This window comes from Podarcis filfolensis (assembly GCF_964270895.1).
Source record: "Podarcis filfolensis genome assembly, chromosome: 2".
Lineage (NCBI taxonomy): Eukaryota > Metazoa > Chordata > Lepidosauria > Squamata > Lacertidae > Podarcis > Podarcis filfolensis.
Window position 1 is genome coordinate 46,190,306 of NC_139605.1, and position 26,787 is coordinate 46,217,092.

The 26,787-nt window shown below is 43.0% G+C and overlaps 1 protein-coding gene across 10 annotated transcripts in view; it reads left to right on the forward strand.

The window, feature by feature from the left end:
- The window catches only part of IQSEC1 (IQ motif and Sec7 domain ArfGEF 1), a 311,515-nt gene that overhangs the window by 13,227 nt on the left and 271,501 nt on the right, over positions 1 to 26,787 (forward strand). The window lies entirely within an intron of this gene.

The following is a 26,787-nucleotide window of genomic DNA, read 5'->3' on the forward strand; positions in this document are numbered from 1 at the left end:
AAAGCTGTGGAATCTCACAGGCCAGATCTCTTGATTTTAATAGCTGAGTGTAATTGGCATTCCTGTTCAGAGATGCAGACCTCCCAAAGCCATTTGGGATAAAGTATTTTAGTAAAAACAAGCTCAGGCTTGTTTCTGAAAACTCTGTAGTCAGATCAACAAAACATGTCTGACTCTAAGGAACCTATCTTTAGGGAACAAATTCTTTTAATGGCAGATGGTGAATGCAGTGCAGAGAGTGAGAGATCTCAAACTACTTTTTTAAATGGATGCTGCCAAGGGAAGTAAATTATTAAATTTAAAATGTGATGAATTATTAAATTCTTGTTGCAATCCAGCAGTACAAAAAAAAAAGTGGTCTTAATAGATGCTATTTGAAACCAGGAAGGCTTTAGTCATTTAATGGCCAAATGGGTTTACATTGTTGGCCATTGAACTATATTCAGTACAAGCAAGGGTCATGGCAGGGATCCCAAGGGGCAAGAAAAAACATTCCTAGAAGGATTACAACAGCATGTGTAGTAGTAATGGGAAAGTAAGCTTGCCAGAAAGTCTTGTGTAGGCTGGAGTAATGGGCACAGTTCATAGCCAATAACTTGTAATGGACTGAAATCCACAAGCCAATTATTTAAATCCCAGTTGAAGTCAATGGGATCTAAGCAGTCTAACAGTGTTGAGGATTACAGCTGGGGCGCCTATCTGAGCCTTCTATGGAAACAATACTCTTACAGTCTTTATGCAGTAGAGCACAGCAATAAGATTGAAAACCTAGTGTATAGTGTCTCATTAAAGCATGCATAAGAGAGCATTTTCCCCTGCTTCCTGTCCAAAATTTCTCATTGATAAGAGACCTTGGTCTATTATCTTGCTCTACAGTTTTGTTTAGAAAACAGTCTTTGCCCATCAGTTTTTCTTATCCAAAAGGAAAGAAAGCTGGCTTGGCATAGGGTTTTGTAGAAATAACTTGAATAATACAAGTACAAAGATGTTCTCATAACAGTCGGTCAAGTCATAATCAGAACTCTTGTATGTTCTGGGTTCGGTCTAAATGGCAGTAAAATGGAGTTTGCCAGTGTCAAATCTCGGATAATGCACGCTGTGTTTTAAATTGTGTATTCTATGGAGAGTTTTCAAAATGTGAACTAATTGGCATTTTAGCCTGCAATCCTGTGCTCGGTTGCACAGGGTTAGATTCTATTGAAATAACTCAGATTTGTATGTATTGCTGGGCTGCAGTTCAATTTGTAACTGGTAAATTTTTAGTTCAATATGTATACAACCATAGTTAGTAATACAGCACTTGCTGTATTATTTTTATGAATCACTGATTCATGCTCCCTCTGCTGGTTTCACCAGCAATATTCCATCATTTTGAACTGATTTTATTATAATACGTTATAAATTGTAATGTGAGTGGGTGATTCTGTTTTAGGTTTCATTTTGCATGGTGTAGCCTACTGAGGTGCTTTAGATAATAGGTTGAGAATATTTTCTTTCTTTTCCAAGCCTATTTTAAATATTGCTAACTCAGATTAGGATATGGGGGGGGGAGGAAGTGTTATTAAGTTCAGTTCAGTAATTTGAAAGGTAAGTCAGCATGATGTAAGACCAACTTTTCTAACTATGCTTTATTTACAATTGGCTTAAAGGATATGTTTTCTAATGGTATCTTCTGATGAGCTCATAAAGTACATCTTTGCGTTAAGTTGTGGGTGAACATATCAGACGACACAGCGATTCTTCAACAGCTCTTGTTTATTCACAGGCCAGAACAGAACTGAACTTAAGGGTTCAGCCAGCCTGCTTATATAGAGCTCCAGTACAACGTAACTGTAACAACTTTCTGTAACTATCCAATCACTGAACGTCACTTTCGATCCCTTATTTGCATATGTGGACCTGAGTAAAAACTATCTGCAGTATCCCCCTGCTGGCCCAGGGTGAGAACTTCAGTACATAACACTCTGTGATGTAGGTTAAAGTGGAGATTGTGACTAGTTCAAGGCCACATAATGTTCTTTATAAAAGTGTGAAGCTGGGCTTCCCACATGCAAGCTTAACACTCAGGTCACAATTGAAGTGTGTTGTCACTGCCATTGTAGGTTGCAGAAGAGAAGTAGATCTTGGAGGTTAAAGCCAATGTCTCTTTTTACCACTGCTTTTTCACTAGGTAAGGAAGGGATTAAAGTCCTGCCATCTTTAGAAAATTAATTCTCTGTCACTCTGATTGTATGAAAATCTAAAGCAGTCTCCTCTAGAGCTGTTCTCCAGCATTGACATTCTAGGAATATGCATTTGCTGCCATTTATAACCTATTTGGAACACATTCTGAAGCATGTAGCATGTTGTTTAGTGGACTAACAATGGAATAAGTGTTAATCAAGAGCTGGAGTGGCTAGCCTATGGTCCTCTAGGTGTTGGATTCCCATTTGCATCAGCCCTAGTTGATAGTCATGTGTGATGTAAGGTCACAAGTTAGCTATCCATGCTCTAGAGCAGGGATGTCGAAGTGGTTGACCGCGATCAACAGGTCGATCCCCGGGTGATAGCGGGGGGGGGGAGGAGAACATCAGCATCCGCCCCACCCCCTCACTCTGTCCTTCATTCACGCACGATTGCAAAGACGGAGTTATCGTTGCTGTGTTTACTAGTCAGAAAGTGATGTATGTCACGCTCTCCCCCCAAAAGCAGTTGAAGTATGGCACCCCCCAAAAAAGCTCAAAAACTTTAGGCTCGCCACCCCTAAAAAAAGAGCTCAGCAACTTTGGGTTCCCCCCCCGAAAAAATGGGTAGATCACTGCTAACCCCCCCCCCCCGGAGTTCACAGTCTCTTGGGAGTTGGACGTCCCTGCTTTAGAGGGTGATCCATAACTAAAAGAATTGAGGATGACAGTCTGTGCTAGATTGACTGAGTCAAGGAAAACTATAGGATACTGTTTAATTGGACAACACACACAAAATGGAGGCTGTTCCTCTTCCCTTCCTCCACTGTTTTTCCCTGAACCACCATGATAATCCTAAATTCTAGTTGTAAGAAAGAATTATAGTAATATAGAATTGGCAGCCTTCACTTAAATTGGTCTTGACATTTATGCCTGATCTATATGGAAATGAACTATTTACTGAACATAGTGAATATAGTGAACATATTTCTTATAACAGATAGGTAGCCGTGTTGGTCTGCCATAGTCAAAACAAAAATTTTTTTTCCTTCCAGTAGCACCTTAAAGACCAACTAAGTTAGTTCTTGGTATGAGCTTTCGTGTGCATGCACACTTCTTCAGATACGATTTCTTATAGACTTCAATTTTGTATGGCTACCTCTCTGGACCTTTGGAGGGCTTACCTTGCATATTTACATAAAGATTCATGTACTGTTAGTTATTGCATTCAGATTGGGAACTGATGTTGTTTTTGTTGTTATGTATATATTATTGCCTGCCACCCTAATCTCCAAGCAGTGCAAGATTCCAGGGGTTCCAAGCTCTTACCCAGAGTATTTGTTTCATTCAGAATGAGGCACAGTGGAGACTTATGATATATGTCTTATTTACATGTATATACAACCTGAGCCAACAATGGAGGGATTCACAGCATTGAACACCCCAAGAGGGTCTTGCTTCCCCCATCGCTGCATCCTTGGTTTCAAGCAGAAATAAGGCATGGCCCTGACCCTGTGTCTTCCCAGCCTGCTGCCTCTCTTCCAGCTTTTAGCACACATAACTCAACTCTTGCCTTTGTCTTTTTAACTACCAGCCAGTTGAGGGAGGTGGGGGCATCCATTTGCTATATAGCACAGAGCCATTCCCTTTGTTTCCTTAATGGCCCTTTATCCCCTCAGGAAGCTAGCCTGGCTATTCCAGGAATTAGAAGGGCCTCGGGCATATAGCCCACTCCCCTGCCAAACTCATAACAATACTGTTTTTTATTTATTGCCTATGAGCAATTAATAAAAAATAATGTCACCTCAGTTACACACGTGGATGCTTCTTTAACCTTAGTTAGATTACTGCTATATATGGAACTGCCTTAGACAGTTAAAAAACTTTAGCTAATGCTAAATTGCTAACTAGAACTAAGCATTATGACTTTGTAAAACCCATGTTACGCCAAATGTGTTTGGCGCATTCTTAAATTTAATAATGAAGCTTTTGCATTCAGTATTTCACCCAGGACTTCATCGTCCCATTTTGTTGCTTTGCTTTGCATAGTCAAATGTAGGTCTGAGAGCAAGCCCCGGGTCAGTGGGGTGGCATAAATAACACTATTCTGGAAGGCTTCCTGCTCAAGCTGTCTTAGTGCTGTTGCAACTGGACAGATAAACTTGCATTCACAATGACGCAGAGAAGATAAAGTATCATAAATTTAATCTTTTGTAAGATCCAAGGAAGGAAAGGAAGGAAGATTCTTATTGCAGCAATAAATGTGGAACTCTTTTGCAACTTGGCAGGAAAATAAAACAAATCTAAGCAGCCTACCAGAATGTAAGCCTTATAAATTACTTAAAGGAAATGAAGACTTTGCATGTGATGGTTTTTATCTGTTGGATTTAATCTCCATAGATTACTCTTTAATCTTAATTCCCTTAAATCTTTCAAAGAGAAACAAAGTTACATTTTGTATGAGATTTTAAGGCACTTTACTTGGGAATATAAGATGTTAATATTGGTTTGTTTAATTATTTGTAAGATTTCTTACCCACCCATCACCATAAACTCCCAGGGCAGGCTGCAGCAATATAATACCCAGGTACAATTATGTAAAGAAGTAGAGCAGTTCAACAGTATAAATTCAGCAGAAGAGGTGGGGCACACAAACTCACAAAAAGTGCCGTAACAGTCAAATCCGGGGGTAGAAAGGTATGTTTTCAACATATGGCAGAAACTGTGCAACAAAGATGAACGTAAGAGCTTGCTGGATCAGTCTAATGGCAAATTTAGTCCAGCATCCTCTTCTCACTAGATGTCTGCGGGAAACCTGCAAGCAGGACTGGAACACAACTACACTCTGCTTTCCTGTGCTTCCCATCAACTGGTATTTAGAAGCATGCTGTTTCTAATCATGGAAGCAGTGTATAGCCATCATAGCTAACAGCCATCGATAGCTTTATTCCACATGAATTTATGTAATCCTGTTTTAAAGCCCATCTAGGTTGGTGGCCATCACTACCTCTTGTGGGAGCAAGTTCCATAGTTTTAACGATGCACTGTGCGAAGAAGTACTTTTCTTTTATTTGTTCTGAATCATTCAGTATTCAGCTTCAATAGATGTGTATGACTTCTAGTTCTATGCGGGAGAGAGATTTCTCCCCTCTCACCACTTTCACCATGCCATGCATAATTTTATACACTCCTATCATGTCGCCTGTTGCTCACCTTTCCTCTAAATTAACAAGTCTTGAACACTGCAACCAACCATGGTTGTGAATAAAATTTCTTCCCAGCCCATTAACCAGTAGCCAACTTTCTTCAGTAGCTAGGACAAAATTATAGCAGGAGGCTGGATGGATGGAGATGTCAGTCTGGGTGCATGCAAAATGGAACTAGTCTTCCTTCAGATCTGTGTCCCATGTTCTACCTACCAAGTCAGCTGAGCACTCTGTTTGGCCCTCAAGCCCAGAGCCAGCCTGGGCCTCCAGCACAGCAACACCATCCCAGTTGCAAGAATAAGGCTGTTCCTTGCCAGCCACCTTGGACCTGCTACAGAATGATAGTGAGTTGGTGAGTGTGTAAGTCCGCTCACCTCTCTTGGTGCGTTGGCATTGCTGGATGGAAGAGGCTTCACTGGGGCCCCGACGGTGGAATTCAAATGGCAGTGCCCTTCCTGATAGGCGGCGGGGGCATAAGCCTGCACCCTGCATTGGTGAATGGGGATGCAGGCTGGGACATGGGCTGTGCCAGGAGGTGGAGTCAATGGAGCCGATGGTGGGCTTCCCTCAGATCCACCCCCTGCCCATTTAAGCAGCCCACACCTGGGGCACAGCCTGTTGTTCCTGCGCTGGGTTTCCCCATCCCACCCACCCACATTTTACACTGATAGGCAATGACTTTGCTGTGGCTACGATGGTCGCCGTTCTTTATGGAGCTGGGTAGGAATTTGCCCACCTGGATAATTGACTCTTACCCGGTGGTTTTGCCTACCTCATAGCAATTCGTCACAACTGGTTAAGCATTGGGGCAATCCCTTGTTTTGGACGGAGGGGAGGTTGTAGTCCCCCCTGCCCCTCCAAACGCTGGGGTATCCCGTTTAAGGGATTCAAGATGAGTGGCCATGTCCATGTGCCCAGGGGGGCCAAGGCCGAAGGCACTCCCCCAGACTGCAGTCCCTGTAGGGGGTCACCCTATTTGATGTAAGTCTTAGGAACCCCCGCCTAGATTAACCACGCGTCAGTTCCAGCTGGTGGGCCAGAAGTATTTATGTTGCCCCATGCCCAAGCCAAACCTCTTTCATCTGTATTCAATAAAGTTGTGGCCTGTTTTTACCCCAGACCCAGTCTTACTGGCCTCTTATTTATATGGGTTGGGGTATGGGAAGTCCAATGCCTTGTCCTGCAAATTTATTGCATTTCATTGACTACACTATTTATTAAGTTTGCCAAAGGTAGTAGACTGATTTAGGAGACAAGAAGCCTCATTCCAATTCTAACACTTCAGCAAAACTAAATGGATTAAGGAAGGCATTTTCAGTTTGTTTGTTTGTTTGTTTGTTTGTTTTAATGTATTCAATTTGCCTATGGCAATTATTTTCTAAACATCACAACATAAGATTATTATTTTTAAAATGATTCTCTTTAATTTGTAATGGCAAGGTAATATTTTACCATGAGCAATAACTGCTAGCGGGTGAGCATTAAATGGTTCTTTGACATTATCGAACTACTGTGTTTATCTACCATCTGGCCCTTTAATCTCTGTCACACTGGTCAAGTCTAAGATAAATTATTTGAGCTGCAATTCACACCCTTGTACTGATGGGTATAGTCCACTGGAACTTGTCTAACCCCAAAATGGAAAGGAAACTATGTCTTTGTATCAGTGTTATTCTTTACTGCGGCAATGTTTTCTGTTTCAAAATGAATGCTTAAAAAAACCCAAAAAAACCACTTTCCACTTATGGTCTTGGCATCTTGATAGAAATATATTTCAAAGAAGGCACTAGAAATCATTTAATTGTGTCAGATTGGTACTGTTCTAAATGGTAAAGGTAAAGGGACCCCTGACCATTAGGTCCAGTCGTGGCCGACTCTGGGGTTGCGGCGCTCATCTCGCTTTTGAGGGAGCCGGCGTACAGCTTCTGGGTCATGTGGCCAGCATAACTAAGCCGCTTTTGGCGAACCAGAGCAGTGCACGGAAACGCTGTTTACCTTCCCGCCGGAGCGGTACCTATTTATCTACTTGCACTTTGACGTGCTTTCAAACTGCTAGGTTGGCAGGAGCAGGGACCGAACAATGGGAGCTCACCCCGTCGCAGGGATTCGAACTGCCAACCTTCTGATCGGCAAGTCCTAGGCTCTGTGGTTTAACCCACAGCACCACCCACGTCCCTCGTTCTAAATGGTATCTTATAGCAAATGGGGGGAAACTTTTCTGGTCATACTTCATGAAGAGTTTCTCCTTCTGTTAATCAGAGATGGAAGTTCCACTTGTCTGTTAGAAAGCATAAAATGCCCTTTTTCAATATACATAGATGTAAAATGTTTCTATATATGCTTGTCAGACGGTTTTGAGTCTTAACCATTAAGTACAAATTGCCAACAAAGTATTTATGTCTTAGCCCTTGTGTTGTTCCTTTATCTAATTAAATCAATAAGAGGAGTATTGAGCAAATTACTTCCAGCCCTCACGGTCGGTTGAATCAGAGAAAGTCAAAATAATGTGGAGGCTATTCAGGCCAATTATTGCTATGCTGAAACTAACAACCTGCTCCCTAGCCAATCAAATAGCCCAACAAAATGTGTCTCTGCTAATAATCATCTTTGTCCCAATGCAGTAGATCCCAATATTTATTGCAACTTTATTTTAAAATGAATCTTACTCATAACATAATTATTAACACTTGCATTAATAGACTGTGTTCCCACAATAATAGTTCATAAATCTTATTCCTCTGATTTGCTGAGTTCTTCTCACATTATTTTGAAACTAAAGTATTTTTCTACATTCTGTTCCATACCTTCAGGGCTCCTTTTTGTGTGTTTTGATTAGCTTACATTTGCAACTCATGCTCTTTTCAAAACTCCATGGTGTGCATTAGATTTTCAAAACTCTGGAGATGTGTGTTAATTTGTCTAGTTGGTTGATGCTGTAGCATTCCCACTAAACAAGTGCTCAAGGTTTTCATATACTTTTTAAAATCCTGTAATTCTTTGAATATTTTATGTAGTTGGATTATTAGAAAAAAATTGTTCATGTTTGTGCTGTTTTAAGGTGTATGTTGAATAAAAACAGCCATATATTTCTATTTTTGGTAGGGACGGGCCAGAAGATAGATAATCCTGGTTAACATTGGAAAGGTTAAAAATTAATCCAATCAATTTCCCCCCAAATTTGGGAAATAGTTCAGCTCCCTTCCTAGAAAGTTTAAATTTGGACTTCCCGGTTAGCGCCATCGGCGAAATGGTGGAGTTCCTCCGACCGGAGGAACTGGCTCCGTGGAAACTGGGTCTACCCGCCGCGGCGAAGGTGGGGACCCGCTAGAAATCCCAGGTGGAAGAAGCCTGGGAACGTGGGGTTCGGCAGAGCACCAGGAGCGCCTCCCCTACTCGCGGGGAACCCCATTTTGGGGCTCCGGAGTGAAGTAGGGTGAGCAGCGCGGTGCTGCAAACTGACTGCTATTTTCACAGAGGGAAGCCGCATTGCCATTGCCGGAGAGCGCTGACTTTTTCCTGTCGACAATTGGACTCTAAATAAGCACCCGTGAGTAGAAACGGAAAATTGGATCAAGAAATATCCTAATTTGGCACCGAAGCGGGAAGGTTCAAAACAGGAAGTCCGCCTTCCGATTTTTGTAAATAGACTGAAGCAAAAACCTTGTAAGCTAATAGCCTGGAAAGTCGTTTTATAAAGGCCGAAATTTCCTTAATTTATAACCTTTAAAACCCCCTTGGAAGCAGGAGAAAAGGGGGAGAAATTTAACTGTTCAAGCCTGCAGGAGAGGGAGTAAAGGAAAATAAGTTTCCACCGTCTCAAACCTGGGAACGGGGTGTCAGAGGCAGAAATTATCGGAGACGTCCATTGACTGTGAATGGAACATTTTGACAGATAGCAACAACAAAAAAAGAGAGAGAAACAAATTGATTCCAATGTTGCCTGTTGCATTCTAAAGAAACAAAATATTTGAAAATTGAAAGTAACTTTCTTTTGTTGGACATGCTTTAAAAAGATGGGCACAAATAGAAATTGTATCCTCTAGAGGGAGCTTGTCAAATTGTTGCTGCAGTTCACTTGGGGATTTCACAGCTGCGAGATTAACATCGTGGGACCAGACTGTGACCTTGAATAAAAATGTGTTTGGAAGAAGTCCTGGTGCTTGCTTTTTGCAAGACAAGTGCTTTGTTGGAGCAGTTGCATGAGAAGGTGGATTTGATGAACGAGAAGTTGGATTTGATGACTGTTGTAATCAGTGAATGTGGACAAATAGGGAATACTGACATAGAAATCATACAGGGACCAATCCAGGAAACTGGTTGGACTGGGCAAATGCAAGGGCAGATAATAATGGAGGAAGTTACGGTGGTACCTCAAGCAACACAAATGGAGAGACCCGAGGCCCTGCAGGAGCATAAGTCGCTGTTTTGGAAGAATGAACTTGGAATAGACCAGAGGGAGTCTGGAGCTGAGGAGGCTCTTAACTTTGGAGAGATTTTGAAATATGCTGTTAAAGATCTTTTGGATTATATTGATGACTGTGGGGAGTGGGACTGTGGGGAATGGGTTGGTTGGATGAGGGGAATTGGAGATAAGTATGGGCGGAAATCCCCGGAGACCTACTCCTCAATGAGAAAGGAAAGAAACTAAGAAAGAGACCAACAAAAGACAAGGAAAAGTGCAAGTATAAAGAAGAATAAGATCTGCAGAAGGGGCATGGAAGAGATTTAAGAGCCTCGGATATAAGACTACCAGGTTGATGGACTAGATGGAATGGATAGTAAGGTCTGGCATAACCCGAGACCAGGAAGAAGGGACGTTGGATGAAAATTGGAAGAGTCTATAAAGAAAAACTTTTATTTTGGGAATTAGTGTAAAATTAATGAATATTAGGGAGAATGTTGGAACGAAATTGTCTGGCTTTAGTAGAAATGATATAAGGATAAATAAGTATTAAGTTTTTAAGTTTTAAGGTATTTTATGGTAAGATAAGGTTAAATAAAGTAAGGCAAATTGAACAACAGAATATGGAGGATGTATAGAGTTAATTAATTGGTCTGTGAAATAACTAATTAAGCTAGAATACAGGAAAGGATTTGCTGAAACAATGACTGAATTAGAATACAAAAAAAGGGAGGCGTGAGGAAGTCAGGGAAATAGGCATATGAAAGTTAGGATATGGAATGACTGATTTGTTTTTAACTATTCTTATTTTTCTGTATTTTGTATCTTTTTGTCTCTTTTTTTTCTTTTTTTCCCCTTATTCTTTTTTTACATTTTTGTATTTTCTCTGAAATTTTAATAAATATTATTAAAAAAAAAGAAAGTTTAAATTTGAAATAACTACCTGCTGTGCAGAGTGGGAACAAAGTAAAGAAGAAGAGCACAGCCCTTTCTCCTCCCTTAGTTCTAATCAGTCTCCCCCTCCACCTCAAACCCTGTCCATTCTGCTGTATAAATTGAAAGGAAAGGCCCCACTGGACCTAGTGGTAGCTTTCATTACAATGAAAACAGCAGCATGAAATGTTGGCATCTGTCTGTCTCAAAAGGCAACGGTAAGCGCCTCTGGGAGTGAAACAAACCAATGGAGAATCACAGCGCCTGCTGTCACTTCAGAGACTGGTAAGTCATAATTGCTGCCTCCTGCGTTGTTTTTGGTGCATTAGCAGCACTGAAGTGGGTTCCCGGGGGTGTAAACCTCAGCCTCGCAGAGCAATACATTTGGCACCAGCTTGGCTGCAGGAGTGCCTGGAAGGAGGCGTACAAGACACCATCCAGCCATTTTAGGGGCTCCACTCTGGAATTGTGTAGGGTCCCACAAGGCAGCAGGTACAGAGTGTTCCTTTCAGCAGGGAAGAAAGGATCAAACTTCACCTCATCCTCCTGAACAAGCCATGCTGATCATGCTTGGGAATTCCTTGTGGCAGTTATTTCCATTAAAAACACATGTTGGGCAGTCCAACTTTTCATATCAACTGAGCCACAACAGTACTTCAACATGGAATCCCTCAGCAGCATTTGACACTCCTACCCCAGCCCTTACACTGCCTTCCCAAAGTCAGGTAAGTATGGTGCATGGCTTTAGAAAGGAAGTGTGAGGCTCTGGCAGGGTCCTAGAACCCACATACCGCCTTCCCAAAGCTGGGGAAGCACTAGCTAGGCTTTGGGAAGGAGGTGGGAGACTCTAGGACCCTGTCAGAGCCCTCACGCCTCCTTCCCAAAGCCCAGCACCTCATTTATGTGGCTTTGGGAAGGCAGTGTGAGGGCCGTTGTGAGAGTGCCAAATGTTGCTGAGGGCCACCCACAGAGGCCTTGAGCCATGTGTTAAATGTAACTGTTGAGTTAGTTAGTTTTCAATTCAATAAGTTACATTTATCAGCTTGTTTTCCGTTTCCTTTAAAATTTGATAGCCGTGGGACTTGATAGCTGTTTCTAAGTAAACTGCTGAAGAGGAAGATAAAAAGGATGATGCTGTAATAATTTGGTTTATTTGCTCAGCATTTCTATTTTAAGCTGTTACATAAGTTTTGTTTTTTTAAAAAAAGGAACAACTTGGTTGTATCTAATGCTGTCTGTCTCCTTTCACAAAGGCCTTTCCACTAATGTTGGTCAATATATCCAGTTACAGATAGGTAGCCGTGTTGGTCTGCCATAGTCAAAACAAATTTTTATTTTTTTTTCCTTCCAGTAGCACCTTAAAGACCAACTAAGTTAGTTCTTGGTATGAGCTTTCGTGTGCATGCACACTTCTTCAGATACACAGTGTATCTGAAGAAGTGTGCATGCACACGAAAGCTCATACCAAGAACTAACTTAGTTGGTCTTTAAGGTGCTACTGGAAGGAAAAAAAAATAAAAATTTTGTGTTGGTCAATATAGTGCAACAGAGAAATCAAGTGCAACTGGTCCACCGGCAGAACTGTTGTGCAAGAGGTTGTGCTAGATGAAGTGTTGCAAAACTACCATTTGTTATTCTGTGCTCTACAAATTGTCCATACACATCCAGGTTGATGGCTTGTGGAAGCTATTGAAAAAGTAGATTGGTTTGTATGTGATGACTTGCCAGCAGAACAAATTCAGTATTAACTCTCTTTAACTTTGTGCTACATTGTATGCAGCCTGTGGCTCTCCAGAGGTTGTTAGACTCAACTCCCATCAGTCCCAGTTAGCATAGCAAATTATCAGAGTTGTGATGGGAATTGGTTCAACAACATATGTAGGGTCACAGGTTCATCACTGTTGCAATAAACTAGCAATGTTCAAATGATTATTGGGTGGCCAGTCTCCTTGCTTTCATTCACACATCTTTGTCACTTTCTGGGTTAAGTGTATTTATTTAAAACTTTCTCTTTGTATAAGGTAATTTCACGAAAGGATATAACTCAGTGGGGCCTACTTTTGGTAAATATGTCTAAGGTTGCATTGTTGAAAAAGTAAAATGTGTTGTAACTAAATTTTCTTTAAAAAACGGATTCAAATAACTTGGCTACCAAATCATGACATATTTAAGCACTGCATGGTGTAACCACGTGGAATCGTCACACTTCACTATCAACATATGGTAGAGATTGTAAGGACTTGAAAAAGATAATATTTTATCAGAGGTACCCCTATGTACAAAGGCCTTTTCATATAATTATTTACAGATGACTTTAGATTACTATATTCTACCTTTTAATAATATTGGAACAACAAGGCTCAGCTAGCATTCAGCTTTAGCTAGTTAAATACACAATTGCAGTTGCAATTGCACAGTCGACTATAGCAGTGATTGTCACTACAATTATCTGTATCTAAAAGAGTTACTTTTGGTAAAGGTTTTCTAATATTAAGTGGATGAATTACTGATAAAGCCCATGAGGGACTCTTGATATGATGGTTCTGTTAAATTTTGTACTCGCTGCTACGAGTATTAAAAAATTATCTTAAAAAGTGGATTATGAAATCTTTGAAATAAAATACCCCATTATCATCTCCTACATAAAATTAATAATAAGCTTTTTTTAAAAAAAAAAAAGGGGGGGGAGCATCTGTTGTTGACATTCCCATAATTGTTCTTGAAAATTGTTCTTGTTCTGATTCATATTTTCTGAATTTGCTTGCTGTAGTACTGAATTTCCAGAGACTGTGAACATGTAGTGCTCCTATGTTTTTATTCCTTTTGGCTTTCCCCCTTTTTGTTAAATGCTGTCAATATGGCAAACTTGTCTATTAAATTTACTCAAGGTAACAGTGGAAGTGTTCTCAGTTTGGGGTATATTGCTTAAACTTTCCACATATTTCAAAGTCAAAGAGTCAAAGAATGCAGAGTTGGAAGGGACCACGAGGATTCTAGTCCAAAGCCCTGCAATGCAGGAATCTTTTGCCCAGTGTAGGACACGAACCCATGATCCTGAGATTAAGAGTCTCATTTTCCACCAATAGAGCTTATCCCATACTGAAATGTGATCAAATACTCTATATTCCAATTTGTTTTCATGAAACCAGCATGTGTGGGTTATATAACACTTATATGCATAACATATAACTGTGAAAGTAGCAGTAACTAACAGCAATGATTGGACCCGGATCCCACTTCCACAGGCAGGAATTATGCTCAGAGGATACTCCCACTGGTGGAAGATGACACGGTCCCCCAGGACAATGTGAGAACTGGTGCTGCAGTTTGCATGAATGGGAAATCAGAAAAGGTAACCTGCCTGCCTTTCCACCTGCCGGATCCTCCAGTGAACCTAAACTTTCCCATGAAGTGAAGGACCCTCTCTGTCCATTGAAGGTGAAGTCTGTATCCAATGCAATCTTTTCAGGGGAACGACCAGGGCACGCTGGGGAGTGCTCTTCGGCCCTGTGGAACCTTCAATGTGGGGTTCCTCAGCATGGGATTTTATTTCCCATGCTGTTTAACATCTACATGAAACTGTTGACTGGTGTTATCCAGAGTTTTGGAGTCTGTTGTCCGTGTTATGCTGATGGCACACCTTTCTACTTCTCCTTTACATCTGCTCGTGAGGCAGTGAATGTGCTGGACTGGTGTCTTGCCTCAGTAGTGGGACTTGGTGAGAGCCAACAAACTGAAGCTCCATCCAGATAAGACTGAGGCACTGTTAGCGGATGGTTCCCTAGACTGGATGGATGGGAGGTTGCCTGCTTTTGTTGGGGTTACACACCGTCTGAAGGAGCAGGTACACAGCTTGAGGGTACTTATGGATCCAGTCCTGTTAACTTGAGGCTCAAGTGGCCTCTGTGGTGAGGAGTGCCTTACAATATATACTTGTAAGAAACTTCCTTGGCTTCAGTTAAAGGAATCCAGGGCCTTGCCATTCTTTTCGTCCTTGTCCCTGGCATCGGACTTCGGCCGTGCAAGCCACCAGGAGCATGAGGGTGAGAAGTGAGGGACTGAGGCCCAGCTTCATTTTCTCCCCAAAATTGTTTCCCTCACTGGCTTCCGCTGGAATCCGGAAGTCAGTTCTGTCCCTGGGCAAGGACAGATAGTCGAAACCAATGCCTAAGCAACCACTCACTGGTGTGTATTTAAATAAAGTTGTGGCCAAAATCGTGCCAAAAACCCAAGCCAAAATTGATGTGTGATGTGTGAATTATTGGGGGGTGGCTTGGGGGACCTCGACACGCAACTGCTACAACCTCTGCAACTCATTGTTGTGTCTACCAAGAACTACAATATGAATGAGCCAATTACCTGGTTTATAGAATTGGATGGAAGAGCTGTTATGATTGTATATCATTTATCTAATTTATTCATGGATCTTTTTAAAACTGCAAATCTTGTACTGACAGTAACTGCTTGCTGCTTTTGTATTAGTTCAATGTCAGTGTATCAAACGTAATCCTTTATTTTGTGGCTTACAATTATTGTTAACTTTGAATACTTATAGCAACTTCTTTATATATAACAACTTTTTCATTGCACTAGCTGTTCAATTAGGCAAATGGTTAAGGTTTCTTAGTCTTAGATCATCATTATACAATTTCAAAGCTAAGCCACAAACTCCTCTTTGACTGTCATCCATATGCCAAGTTGTCTACTGAGAACATGCAGCATTTTTGATGGTTGCTCCACAGTTATGAGCCTGAATTTTAACGGTCGCCAAAGCTTGAGCAATTTTCAAAAGTCCTGCTAAAACATCTGGATTATTTGCCATTAAGTCACTATCTAGTATATTTGTATAGTAGATTATGCTTGTATTTAAAATAGTTACTTCCTCAGAGCCTTGAAGGTGAGGCAAGCTTGAAACACAAATAAATTGGTAAAATCTCTACCAATAATACTTTTGAGAATTTGAGCACTGTTTAGTCTAACCCACTGCAGTCATTCAGAGTAATGACAGGCTAGTTTGTGCCAAGTGCTTGGCAGTAATGACTGCTGATTTCAAACTAATAATGGTGAACAACAGCAGCAAACTGGCAAAGCTTCCAGCCTCAGCAGTTGCAAACAGCTTATAGCTTTCTTTATGACAGACAGTTTAAATGTGTAATGTATATCCTGGGATGTAATGCGATTTGAAATCCTGTGCAGATGAAAGGACAAATGTTGTTGTTATATAAAGCAGCTATTTAAATACTATTGGGCACAACGCATCATTTGCTAGTAGGCGGGGAGACCTCAGGAGTGATGTCTGATTAGCTAAGAACAATAAAATTCTTACTGCTTCTGGCAAGAGCTGCAGGTAGGGAATGTTTGAATTGCTCATTCAGAAATAAAACTTATTTCTTCTTTGAATTGGACCAGATTGTTAAATACCATAGCTAGTACACTTTGTCATTTTCCTTTTTTATTTTAAAAATGCATAGAGGAAAACCAAGCAATACCTATTATCTTCTAGAAAATGACTGATTTTGAAGTATGTTAATGAACCACACAGCCTGATAGACATAGGCTCCTACATAGTCACAGTAGTTTTGGACTCACCTGTAAAAACTTAGCAATAGTCTCTGCCAATGTATATGCATGTGAATAAATATTTCCCATGGCAGGATTTTCCCCCCAGTGGTGACCTGTAGGTCTTAATTTCTTTCCTTCAAAAGAGGAATTTCATGGTATGTTGGATAGCTGTCGATAATGGATTCAATATCTGTACATTTAATCTGTGTGAAAGTGCTGGGCAGTCAGGGTATTGCCTAGCAGCTACTTTTATTTAAATTATCTGTAAAATAGTAAAACCTCATTTATCAAACTCTGGAAATATTTTCATATAAAGTCCCCGATTCTTGCTTTCTTTTCTTTCTGCTTAAGTGGCCAGAGACCACCTTAGGAAGTCTTTGGGGTCCCTGTGGACACTTGGAGTGTGGTGTTGCTTAAGCACATTTTTCTTGGGGTGAATATTTAATTTCAGATATGTTAATTTTGCTGTTATTGCTATTGGTTTTTTGTATATTTATTTTTCGATCTCATTATGACATATGTGGGGGTGGTTGAATTTTGTCCTGTTCGTTCTGGTATGTTTTTGTTTCTTGCTGAGGTCTGCTCTTGTTATATTTTTGCAACTACATCTTTTCCTGCTGTATGTGGCCTTGAGCGGAGTTTTAACTTTGGAGAGATTTCACGAGAGGAGCAAAAGACTCCTTCCTGGCTTTGGGAGAAGTCCAGCCAAGGAAGGTGGCACTTGGCACTGAGTTTGGGCAGGCACCTGACCAGAGGGACTGGCAGGTAGAAGCAGCAAGGTGCCCTCCTGATGACATTCTGTACAGGCAGATCAAGCCCTGTGGTGCTCCTGCTGATCTCCCCAAATGGGCACCATAATGTCCACCCATGCCCTTTGAAGCTGCCCTTAAATCTGGGAGGAGCATCTCATGCCTTTTCAATATGAACAAAAAGGGGGCAAAGCGTTCACCCCACCTGGCAGCATCCAAATCTCCATCCATGCCTCTTTTCTGCACGTGAAATTTCCTTCCGTTGCTTTGCTTTTGGCTTCCTGGGCTTTGGGAAAGAGGTACACAAGGCCTCTGACAGGATCCTGCAGCCCTCCTGCCTCCTTCCTCAGGCTTAAGTGTTTCAAGGCCCCGGTTGTAGTTTTCACAGCTGGGAAGACTTCAGGAATGCTTATCTTGCAAAATAAGTTACTAAACATGAACAAAACTATAATTATCTTATTCTACATTAGAGTTGAATGAAGGAATAGCCATTCCAAACTTCAATTCCAAGAGGATAATACCACTGCAGAATTATAGGCAGATGAGTAGAAGACACTGAATGGATATAAACAACTCTAAACTGTGACAATCAAACATTAAGCAGGTTTGTGTATAATTTACATTGCATAGGCATGGAATGTTTCTAGGGTTGGGGTAGTATAATAATAATAATAATAATAATAATAATAATAATAATAATATGGCAGTAGTAGTAGTAGTTGCATCTAAATAAATCATGCTGCAGGTTCTGGCTGAAGCTTGTGTAATTGTGGAGAGAAGCCAGGATATGTTCAGTGGAGAGGCAGAACCAGCTGTTAGGACTACAGGGTAATCTTGGCAGCTGAATGAAACAGTCTGCTTAATTGCAATGCAGCACATTCTCTAAAAGTTGCCATTGTTTTTGTTGACTTTGTCTGCTGCTCTTTGCATGCAGTTCTTTCTTTTGAAATAGAAACATTTAATAGAAGCTTCAATATAAAATATCTTTTCCTGGCAGATTTTAAGCTGAGGAGCTGGTCTGGTGGGAGGAGAGATTAAACAACAGAAAGAATTAAAGGTGAAGACAAACATTCGAAAGCTGCTGTAGCCAGCATGGTGCCCTCCAGATTTTGTTAGACATGAAATCCCATCATCCCCAGTCAGCATGGCCAGTGGGTCAGGATGATGGCGGTTGTGGTCCTGCAACATCTGGAGAGCACCACATTAGCCATCCCAGTAGAGAAAGTGGTTGGAGTACACTTGCATTTGTTTCAGTGGCAGAGTTTGTCCCACTTGCACCACATTTTAGATCTGTCTTCACCTTTCCTCAACAATCAAACTTGGAAGTACCCAAGTTTTGGGAGTTTGAAACATATGTTGGCTACAAGCTGTATTTGTACAAACATTTGAATTCCATATAGTCTGTGCTAGTCTTAGTGTGTGTTGAGTTTGGGTTTTTTAAAAACATTTTCCATGAAGACAGAAGCTTGTGTCTTCACTACCAAGACCTTTGAATGCAGGATTAGATGGCACTATGTCCTGAAAATAAAAATTAAATCAGAGGAACATAGAATTGTGACAGAGAGATAGTTCTGAATTCAGCAAGTGGTGTACTAAAAGTTTAATACGTTGGGTCGAAACCCATTCCCATAGCTACATAGCCACTGGTTGAAGCCGCTAGAAATAAGCTGCTTCAACTTTGTAGTTCTGCTGCCAGGAGGTAAAAACTTCCTTGTTCCAAGAGGCTTTTGGGAATTGACTGCTTTTAAATATCAGTATTTAATTGTATTTTAATGACTGATCTTCCCATCAGGAGAAAAGGAGGGGTATAAATAAATATCACAATTATAATTACTCCATGATTTCTGTGCAACAGATTGTGTCTTTTGCAGCAAAGAAGATGCCCCACAAGGGCCTCCTTTTTTGTCAGGATAGGATACTTCTGCCACCTGTTTCTCTAGTTTCTTCCCAAGGTAAGGGGTAGTAGGTGGTAGCAGTCAGCATCAGACCAAGGTCAAATGGAACTTGACCAATTCAGGTTGGAACAGACTTGCTCAAGTAGGGGGAGTTTGGTTCCCACCTGGACTATTTAGAAACCTACACAGACTAGCTGTTTGGCTTGGAAGTAGCCTTAAATTCTTAATCATTGTGTTGGATGTAGCCCTGTACTTTCAAAAAAGGTAAGACAAGCTAAGCATTTTCAAAAGCAGGCCATGTTTCTACCACACAGAACTTGACACAATCTGGAAGCTGAAGTAGCTGCCATCTACTTCTATGTACTACCAGTACCTTTGTCGGCAGTAAAAGCCTCTCATTCCAGTCTGCTAAGGTCTCAGTGGTGACCTCAGGAGACATGCAGATTATGTGTAATTGTAATCTAAGGATTTGTAAGGTCAAGTAATGGATCTCCTGTAGTAGGATACTTGATTCATAGTGTTGGCGCAAAGTATTGGGCAAATAGTTTTGAGCTGATTTTTTTTAAAAAAAAAAATATTATTGGATCATGTAGCTGTACAGGAAGAATTTATGTTGTTTTTATGGATAAAGTTAGTGAATCAAAAAGCAAGCAATGGTTCTGAAAGCTCTGAGTAGCAATTTAAAATGGCTAATAGTATTGAAGTTTCTCATCATATTGTAAAATATGAACAGCATTTCATTAATATAGCAGTCTTTTGATAGCTAGTCTGTTGGAGTAGCTTGAATTCATTGAGACTGGGGGCTTTCAGTGCACATACAGCTGTAGGAAATTGTACAACATTCCTGAATTGGGAGGTCTAACGTGCTCCAGGTAAAATGGTAATTCTCGTTAACAGCACTACTTTGGAACTTGTCCATTCCAATAAAAACAGACAACTGTTTATATCAGCCTTGCAATATAGATTGTTACAAGTAGCACTTTCATAGCATAAGTTTTCACATTATTCTAAATTGTGATTTAGCGATATGCTAACAAGCCTCGACTGCTCCTGGGCTTGCTCAGTCCCCAACCCCTCTCTTCCTCTCATGCATCGGGGAGGAGTTCAGAAGATTTTGCTTTCTCTCAAATGTGGCATATCATTTCGTCTGAACTGAGGAATGTGGTTAAACAGGAACTTCATATCGTGGCTAATGAGGTTGGCTTGTTCAAAACAGCCAACATGGTCCCTGGTTTGGACAAAAGGGCAGGCCAAACTTTTAAGGGAAGGCAGAAGCTTCTGAATGCCTCCTTCCAGTTTTGTAGGAGGAGGGTGAGAGGGAAAGTCCAACCCCAGAAGGAGGCCAAGTTCATTCACATAGCAGTAAGACACTGTTCAGAGTTATATTCAAATACAGCCACTGTAGCATAAAGTATATGCTTGCCTTTTCAGTCTTATGTCAGCAGTCTTCAGCCGTTTCAGACCTTGACCCACCTTTATCACAAGCATGCATTTGGAGACTCAGTTCTCAATTTTTTAAAAACCATATATTTGTATGACAATACTGCAGCTGTTGTGACATTCGTTGGATTAGACTGTGACTCAGTAGTGGTTCCCAACTTGCCAGCTGAAGACCAGTGGTCTAAGTGATACTGCATAAAAAGTGTTAAGGACTCCAGAATTTCAGGGCTTGAATATGTAAAAAGAAGTTACATTGAGTCTGCTATTGTGTAAAGCCTTTTTAATTTTTTTAGCTTGCCCAATACCACTAATTGCATTTTTATAATGTCTAATATATCAGCAATTAAGCATGCATTTTAAAATGATACAAGTAATGCATATCCAGGATATGTACCGTCTCGACTCCCGGCAAGACAAGGCCAGATCTCTATCGGCGATCCTCCTCAAACGTGAGAAGAACACACCATTCCTCCCCCCTCATTCCCAGGGAGGGGAGAGAGACAGACAGAAATATATTTACATGCCTTTATTTCTGTCTTTCCAGCAGTACAGAGAAAACGTGTCTGCACTCTCTTAATATCAACAGCAGAGAGAGAATAACTCCTCCCATGTACTTCCAGTACAGGGTCATGTGACACTCTGAGCTAACATCCGGTGCTCAGTGCACAGAATAGACTGTCCCTTTGTTCCCACGGTACAGTCCCAAAACATCAACATCCTGTTTGGCTTTCCAGCCATCTGGAGAACTCAGCAGCATTGCTCCTTTTTCGTAACAATTTTTCCTGGTATAAGACCAGGGGTTTTTCCTAAAAAAGAATGTCAAAAATTAGGGGGCATCTTATACTGTGGGCCATCTCCCCCATTTTCTTAAAACTTAGTCCCCAAAAATAGGGGGTGTCTTATGGACGGAAAAAACATGGTATTTCAGAGGCTACTTCTTGAAGGTTGATGCCATGATTTGTTGCTTATACCACACGGAGTGCACAGATTGCAACATGATGCATTTGTTTCTCTTGCCTGACTGCAACCAGAATGTTCATGGTCTCTCTTATATATGTATTGTACGATATATGGGACAATGGGACAAAAATTAAGGCTGTGTGCAGAAAGTAGTAATGAATCTTCTGGTGGTGGCTATAACAGCTCTTGAGTACTTAAAGTATGTACTGTACAAAGCACATGGGAAGACAGACCCTTCTCAAATAACCTTGCAGTTGAACACAACCAAGTCTTCTGTTATCACTTTTTTTTTTTGTCTAATACTTTCTTCTCTTCCCATTGAGAAAAATAGGAAATGTGTTGTCTTTCTCTGGATTTATTTCTGGGACAAATGTTCATTCATTCTAATTTGTACTGAAGATGCTGCCAATTTGCTGTAGGCTGTTCTGCCAATTCTATAAACCATGTGTGGAACACTATAAACATAGCTCAACGCCCCCAGCCAACTATATTAACAAATTTGAATGTTCTTTCTATGAAATCAGTTTCTTGGCACTGATCTGTGTGCCTTTGCACTACTTTTCTCCAGCCTGCTTCTTAAAAAAATAACAAGTGCATTTCTAGGATTCACTTCAATAAGAGAAAGTATGCCACTAGGCTCATGTAAAGGTAGGGAGGAGACACTTGCCATCAGAAAAATAATGTGCCAATGGTGTGATACCATCAGCACATTGAGAATTACCATGTGTTACTTAGGGGGAAAGCAGTGTACCACTTGTGAAGCTTGCACAATGGCATACTAATAAACTGCTTGACTACAAAGCAATGCAGGTGCAGTCTTTTATTTTATAGAGATGGCTGGCTATGATATGAAAAGCTAGGGAAAATATGTGCTATAATGTTTCTGATTGAGTTAAGGGGATTGAAACTTTCAGATGAATTAACGTCATATGTCTAAAAATAGTATTTGTATCCAGTCTTCCAGTATCACTCGACACATCCTACTCCCATAGCTCATGCATATCCACAAACACACTATCCACCCAGTGACTACAGTATCACCTTGTCAATCAACAAGTCACTATAAAGATTTTAGATCCTCCCTGAGTGTTGATGCTTGGAAATAGTTGTATGAAAATTCAGTTCACATAGGCATGGGTCAGGACACTTTTCCCAAACATGATGCAAGTATGAGAATATCCCTTTTCTCTTTCCTTACTTGTGTTGCAAGAGCAATACCTTTTTAAGATAGCATACACAGTAAAATGCATTGTGCATGGACATTATAATTGCAATCAGTACCCCATCTTGGGTTTTTATGCATATATACCTGGTTAAAATGTTCTTGTGTGTAACTTCCCGTGGCCTTGCACCTTGGATAGTGCATTGAATTGGGGGGGGAATGGAAAGTATGCTGTCATTTCCCCACTATGAGTAGTGTCAGGGAACTGACATCGGAGCCAGAGGCGGAGGCAAGTCCCTGACGTTGCTTGTGCACAGCGACAGGCAGGCAGCATAATGAGCCAAACCGGAGGAGCCGGTGCAACGGAGCAAGCAGCTGGAGTGCAAAATCTGATGGAGAGGAACCGAGATTTGGAACCACATATGGCTCTCCTGACGGTGCGGCTGGACGAAAGGCGGACTCAGGATGCACAGGTCAGACCCACCCCCATCGCAAGGAAGGTACTGGGACTGGTACACAAGTTTGGGGGGAAGCCTCAGGACTATAATGCGTTCCGAATGGAAATAGAGTACGCTTTGGAACTGCAGCATAATGACTTTGCTGATGATGGGGAAAGGGTGGCCTATATTGTCGGGCATCTACAGGATGGGGCCCGGGAATGGATCAGGCCCCTAATGGCGACGCAAAATGCTGCCTTGAAGGACCTTAGGAAATTCTATCAGGCGATGGATGCAATGTGTTCCAGTGAAGTGGAGCAAAATGTGACTCGACGGGAATTGATGGGGTGCAAGCAGGGGAGCCAATCAGTTAGAGACTACTGGTTGCGCTTTGCGATGTTGATCCACCGGCTAGGGTGGGATCTGGACTCTGAACCCATTCAAATGTTGTTTGAGGAGGGGTTGTCCCCAACTGTGAAGGACGAGCTTTCCCGCGCACCCCGCCCGCAGTCGATGGATCAGCTGACCAAGGCTGTGCTTGCGATTGGAGTAAGACAGGCAGCGCGGGCTCAGGAGAAGCGCGAAGGAAGAGGGGAACGTTGCCATGACTACCGCATTCCTGAAATGCCGAGGCAGCCTTCCCAGCCGGCTGAGCCAATGGAAATAGATGGCGCGCGCGAGGTTTCAAACTCCAGTGAAGGTCGCAAGAGGGAGGGAAAGGATTGGAAAACCACCAAGAAGTGTTTCCTCTGCCAACGGCCAGGACATTTTGCCAGGGTCTGCCCTCAAAGAAAGGCCTGGCAAGGGATGGTGGGAGATGCTGGCTGTGAGGACGAGGGGGAAAGGGGGCAGGCGCAGGGAAACGCCAACGCTTGGCTGCCAATCAGCGGGCACAGCAGCCAAGCCAACAACCAATAGAAGTGCCCCAGCCAGACCCTCCCAGGGCAGCTATAGCCATAGAAGTGGTGCTCGAACTCCCGAATGGGCAGAAGAAGAAGAAGAAGAGTTTGGATTTGATATCCCGCCTTTCACTCCCTTTAAGGAGTCTCAAAGCGGCTAACATTCTCCTTTCCCTTCCTCCCCCACAACAAACACTCTGTGAGGTGAGTGGGGCTGAAAGACTTCAAAGAAGTGTGACTGGCCCAAGGTCACCCAGCAGCTGCATGTGGAGGAGTGGAGACACGAACCCGGTTCCCCAGATTACGAGACTACCGCTCTTAACCTCTACACCACACTGGCTCTCAAGGTAACCCAGTCAAGGTAAAGGGGCTGCTGGATTCAGGCAGCTCCTGCAATTTCTTCAGCAAGGACTTCGCTCTAGAGCACCAATTCCACCTGCTGCCCCTGGATTTTTCCTTGCAAGTGACCACCATCGATGGCAGGGAACTTCTGGGAGGGGAAGTGACGCACCAGACCCCACCAATGAGAATGAGGGTTTCCAGGCACACGGAGACCATTGCCTTTCACGTAGCCACACTGGCAGGACCCCCAATAATATTAGGGATGAGCTGGCTGGCACTACATGATCCAGTAGTGGCATGGCATCAGCGGTCGGTCACCTTTGGGTCAGCTTACTGCTTGGAACACTGTCTAGGGGGGGGAACCCAAGGATGACCGTGGCCAGGGTGGCTGGGATGGCTGTGGAGCCAAAAGGGGAGGTGCCACCACAATATGCTGACCTGCAGGAGGTCTTCAGCGAGAAGGAGGCGGATAGACTACCCCCCCATAGGCCCTTTGACTGCCAAATCAACTTACTCCCAGGGGCTCAGTTGCCGGTGGGTAAGCTGTATACCATGTCTGACCGGGAAATGCAGGAGTTGCGGGAATTTATTGACAAGAACCTGAAAAGAGGTTTCATAAGAGAATCAAAGGCGGTGGGGGGCAGTCCGGTGTTCTTTGTGGACAAAAAGGATACTAATCAGCCCAGATTAGTCGTAGATTTTAGGGCCTTGAACCTTGTATCAGAACCCGTGACCTTCCCAATGCCCAGGATTGACGACATTTTAACACGGGTGAGGCAGGGGAAAATCTTTACTAAGCTGGACCTCCGGGGAGCGTACAATTTGATTAGGATGAGGGAGGGGGACGAATGGAAAGCCACCATATTCACCCCCCTGGGGGCCTTTGAGTACTTAGTTATGCCATTTGGATTACAGTCGGGCTCCGCCTGCTTTCAAGCATTCATGCACCACGTGTTGGGGTCCTTGCTGTACAAGAACTGCGTAGCCTTTTTGGACGACGTCTTAATCTATTCTGACAATGAGAAGCAACATGTCAGAGACGTCAGGGAAGTGCTAAAGAGACTGCAGAAGCACCAGTTGTGGGTCAAGCTGGAAAAATGCCAATTTCACGCAAGAGAGGTTGAGTTTCTGGGGTACAAGTTGTCAGACAAGGGCCTAGCTATGGACCCCAGCAAGGTGCAGGCGGTGCTGGAATGGAAGGCCCCCAAAACCCGGAAGGACGTGCAGAGGTTCCTAGGGTTCAGCAACTTCTACAGGAAGTTCATCAAGAACTTGACAGCGCCCATCACAGATTGTCTCAGTAGCAAAAAGAAGTTCGTCTGGACAGAAAGTGCCCAGCAATCCTTTGAAAGACTGAAGAAGGCGTTCGCTTCGGAAGAGCAGCTCCTGCACGTGGATCTGCAGAAGCCCATGAGGCTGGAGACCGACGTGTCAGACCGAGCCATCGGAGCAGTACTGTTGCAGCCAGGGGCCCAGCAGAGCTAGAGGCCGTGCGCCTTTTTCTCGAGGAAGCTGAGCAAGTCGGAGCAAAACTACACGGTGTATGACCGCGAACTGGTAACACAGCAGGTGAACCCTGTGGCATTCAAGCTCAAGTTGCCTGACAGCATGAAGATACACCCGGTGTTCCATAGGTTCCTACTCTCACCGTACAGGGAGGGGCGGGAATTCCCGGGGCGAGAGGGAGAAGGCACCACACACCCGCAGGTAGAGGAGAGGGAACATCCCGACCAAGCCACGGAAATACTCGATTCAAGGTGGCGAGGGCACCAGGTGGAGTACTTGGTAGCTTGGGAGGGAGAACCCAGGTCAGAAAACACGTGGGTTCCTGCGGAGGCAATCAATGACGGGTATCTTGTGGAGGAGTTCCACAGCCTGTTCCCAGATAAACCAAAACCACTAGCGAGATTCTGGGAGGAGCAATTTGGAACCACAGACGATGAAGAGGATTTTGTGGGTTTTCCTGCCTCCGAAGAGGAGGGAGGAGAGGCGTCAGAGGAAGAAGAATCAGACTGGGAGGCCCACCCCGCGGGAAGAGATCGGAGCGGGTGGGAAGCGGGTTTTGAATTCTCAGAGGATGGCGACAGCTCCTTCCGGGGATTCCCCGCATCGTCGGCCGAGGAAAGGGACGAAGTTGGATCAAAAGGTCGGGCCGGGGGTGGAGGGGGTCCTGGGGGGGAGGTGGATGTCAGGGAACTGACATCGGAGCCAGAGGCGGAGGCAAGGCTCCCAAGCGATGCTGGAGAATGGCCCAGCAGGGAGAGAGGCAGCTCATCGGCTGGGGAAGGAAATCAGCGTAACACCAGGGATAAAGGGGGGCAGATGGGGGAATCGGCGAGGGGGCTCCAGGACACCTCGCCGGAGACCAGCGGGGAGAGCACGGGTCCTCCGCTACCCACACCCACCCTGCGCAGAAGACTTCCGCGCAGGGAGAATAGGCGTAGACTTGGCGTCAAAGAACTTCTTTGCTGGAAGAGGTTCAAGAAACGCCCACTGACGGATTCTGCTAGCGACTGAAACAGCCACGAAGTGAAGGGCTGTCCAGACAGAAAAGGTTTAACCAGGCAACCTAGCCAGGAGTGGAGGCAACTTACGCACGAGCAACCCCTTATAACCATTACAAGTAGATTTTGGAAGT